The following is a 4,025-nucleotide window of genomic DNA, read 5'->3' as shown; positions in this document are numbered from 1 at the left end:
ACTATGTTCATAGCAGCCTTATTTATAATAGCCAGAAGCTGGAAAGAACCCAGATGCCCCTCAACAGAGGAATGGATACAGAAAATGTGGTACATTTTACACAATGGAGTACTACTCAGCTATTAAAAAGAATGAATTTATGAAATTCCTAGGCAAATGGATGGACCTGGAGGGCATCATCCTGAGTGAGGTAACCTAATCACAAAGGAACTCACACAATATGTACTCACTGATAAGTGGATATTAGCCCAAAACTTAGGATACCCAAGATATAAGATACAATTTGCTAAACGCATGAAACTCAAGAAGAATGAAGACCAAAGTGTGGACACTGTGCCCCTTCTTAGAATTGGGAACAAAACACCCATGGAAGGAGTTACAGAGACAAAGTTTGGAGCTGTGACAAAAGGATGGACCATCTAGAGACTGCCATATCCAGGGATCCATCCCATAATCAGCTTCCAAATGCTAACACCATTGCATACACTAGCAAGATTTTGCTGAAAGGACCCAGATATAGCTGTCTCTTGTGAGACTATGCCGGGCCCTAGCAAACACAGAAGTGGATGCTCACAGTCAGCTATTGGATGGATCACAGGGCCCCCAATGGAGGAGCTAGAGAAAGCCAAGGAGCTAAAGGGATCTGTAACCCTATAGGTGGAACAACATTATGAACTAACCAGTACCCCGGAGCTCTTGACTCTAGCTGCATATGTATCAAAAGATGGCCTAGTTGGTCATCACTGGAAAGAGAGGCCCATTGGACACGCAAACTTTATATGCCCCAGTACAGGGGAAAGCCAGGGCCAAAAAAATGGGAATGGGTGGGTAGGGAAGTGTGTGTGTGGGGGAGGGTATGGGGGACTTTTGGGATAGCATTGGAAATGTAATTGTGGAAAATACGTAATAAAAAAATGTTAAAAATTAAAAAAAAGAAAAAACCAGAAGAAAAAATTTACTTATTTCTATTTATATGAGTACACTGTAGCTGTCCCTAGACACACCAGAAGAGGACATCGGATCCCATTACAGATGGTTATGAGTCACCATGTGGTTGTTGGGGATGAATTGAACTCAAGACCTTTGGAAGAGCAATCAGTGTTCTTAACTGCTGAGCCACCTCTCTATCCCAAAACTTTCCTAAGTCTCAGTTTTATATCTATTCTACTAGGGAGGTTTCTTCCTTCCCAAGCTCTCACAGTCGTGTAGCTCTTCCTTTTCTGTTCATGGTATTCATCTAAGTATCGCAGAGATGTTGGCTTAGTGGTTGTAGATTGTTTTAGTTTATGCTTATCTTGGGTGATCTTTAGCTCTTCTATGACTGTAAAGGATACCTTTGCTAGGTATATTAATTCTGCTAAAGGATAACTTTGCTAGGTATATTAATTCTGCTGGGCACGTTCTCTTCCGAGCTTGGAATTCCTGCAACCTCTCTTTCTTAAATGTTGGGATTTCTGTTGAGAGCTCTGCTGTTACTGTGGTAGAAATCGGGTTTTTTTGTTTGTTTGTTTTTGTTTTTGTTTTTGTTTTTCACATCACTCCTTTATTATACTGATCTGGAAAGAGACTTAGTTGTTATACCCAAACGAGTTCTGAACCCATATGATAGGGTCAAGCAGCTGGGACATGATTCAGACAGTGAAAGACAAAACCTTGGACGTGATGGAGGGGCACTTCACCTCTATAAAACAAAGCAAGAGATCCAAACACAGCAAGAGGTACAAGGAGTTTATCCCACTAATATGAGGAATGGCTTATTTTCTGGTGACCACACAGGACTGTTTCAATGGCCACTAGCAACCTCAGAGTTGCTTTTGTGTGCTTATATATATATATATATATATATGCACATATATGTACATATACATATATATACATATATGTACATAAACATATATATATACACGTATATGTACATATACATATATATACATATATGTACATATACATATATATACATATATGTACATATACATATATATACATATATGTACATATACATATATACATATATGTACATATACATATATATACATATATGTACATATACACATATATACATATATATATATAGTAAAAGTGAATGTAACACATAAACTTGACAAGATTGATCCCAACTTTCTAGGGGCAGCAGGTCCTTTAGGGTCAGAGAGAAAGCAGGGTTAAGATCGCCACGAGGTTACTTTCACTCTGCACTGCAATGACTATGCCCCCAGTTCCCTAATTTCGGGAAGAGTGCAGGACAGGTTCCAGGGACAAAACTGGAGTGCAGCTTCTCCTCATTGGCAGCCTTCTTCACAGCACAGTTCCTCCCTGACTTCTTCCTCAGCAGGCCCTTAGTAAACAAAGAACTAAGAAATACTATAATTGCTATCTCTCAACTCTCCTGGCCCAGGGAGCTGTCCCCGGATGTGGTTCGAGAACCTGCACCCCCAGAAGTGTTATTCTGACTAGATTCTACGAAGGGAGTGGGTGCAGGGGATAAAAGACTACAATGAAAATGGGAGCCACAGGTTCCCATCTGCAGCTACAACTTAAACTTAAGATCTTAAAGACATAGTCGGTGTGGCAGGTGCTGGGGAGGGTGCAGGAGGCACAGGAACAGGCAGGGAGGGTTTCAGGGTAGGAGTCTGCCTCGTTGCCTTCACTTCTTCACCTCGCCCTGAGCAGCCACACCTTCCATGGCTTTACGCGTGGTCTCCTCATCTCCCAGGAAATGCATGGGCTTGACGGGCTTGTCCAGTTCATAGACGATGGGAATGTCTGTGGGCAGGTTCAGCTCCGTGATGGCCTCTTCAGAGAGACCCTCCAGGTGCTTAACGATGCCACGAAGGCTGTTGCCATGGGCGGCAATCAGGGCCCTTTCCCCCTTCCTTGATCTGGGGGACAGTTTCTTTATCCCAGAAGGGCAGTGCTCTGGCAATAGTGTCCTTCAGGCTCTCACAGGAGGGTAGCTGGTCCTCAGTAAGGTCGGCGTACCTGCGATCCTTGATGATGTTGTTGTAGAAGGGGTGATCAAGCTCCATGGGAGGCGGTGGAACATCGAAAGATAGTCTTCAGGTCTTTACCCGGGCCTCACCATGCTTAGCAGCAGTTTTCTTTAGTGAGACCCGTTAGACCCCCCATAGTGTCGCTCATTGAGGTGCCAAGTCCTGACCATTGGCAAACACATCTGATCAATGGCATCCAGGACTGTCCAGAGCGTCCGGATTGTTCTCTTTTGCACAGAGATGAAGCAGATGTCAAATTCATAGCCAGCATTTTATAACGCCTGTCCATCGCGCTTCGCCTCCTCATGGCCCTCTGGGTTCAGGTCTACGGCGGCGGCATACCAGCCACTGAAGCCGCTCTCCTTATTCCATGTGCTCTCGCCATGCCATGCCGAATCAGAACCAGTTCGTAGGCAGCCATGGCGACCCGCAGAGGATGCGGCAACAACTAGAAATCGTCTTTTATAAGTAACTTGGCACTTGTCCTTTCCATCTCTTGCTTCTCTGCAACTCACTCTGCACTGTTGTCGTTATAAGTACAATATGAAGTGCACAGTGTCCTGTCTATCTGTGGTTATAAATATCTCATATGTAAATATCTCATAGAATTCTTTTCCTAGACTTGGGAACTTTCTGCTACGGTATCATTCTGTAGTTCGTTCTCTCTCTCTCTCCCCCCGTTTTTTTTTTTTTTTTTTTTTTTTTTTGAGACAGGGTTTCTCTATGTAGCCTTGGCTGTCCTGAAACTCACTCTGTAGACCAGAATGGCCTCAAACTCAGAGCTTCAACTGCCTCTGTCTTGTGAGTGCTGGGATTAAGGGTGTGTGCCACCACCATCCAGCACTGTATGTTTTCTATAACTTTAGTTTATTAGAATTTATTTTACTGGTTTATTGTAATTATTTAGTTTATTTTTATTCACCCTTTATTGCTAATTTTCTGACACCAGTTATTGAGTCTTTCATCCACATCTTGGACTGAGTTCTTTTTCTTTCATCTGTTTATTTGAATCCTTGTTGGAGCACTTCACAGGCG

The 4,025-nt window shown here is 43.0% G+C and overlaps 1 pseudogene; it reads right to left on the bottom strand.

Moving 5' to 3' along the window:
• Positions 1-2,644: 2,644 nt before the first annotated feature.
• Positions 2,645-3,411, bottom strand: LOC110285051 (phosphoglycerate mutase 1 pseudogene; annotated as a pseudogene).
• Positions 3,412-4,025: the final 614 nt, after the last annotated feature.

The sequence above is a fragment of the Mus caroli genome, unplaced genomic scaffold (genome assembly GCF_978045245.1).
Source record: "Mus caroli unplaced genomic scaffold, Mus_caroli_1 scaffold_19, whole genome shotgun sequence".
Taxonomy (NCBI): domain Eukaryota; kingdom Metazoa; phylum Chordata; class Mammalia; order Rodentia; family Muridae; genus Mus; species Mus caroli.
Note: the sequence above shows the minus strand (reverse complement) of the source record. Positions and strands in the feature narration are given on the sequence as shown.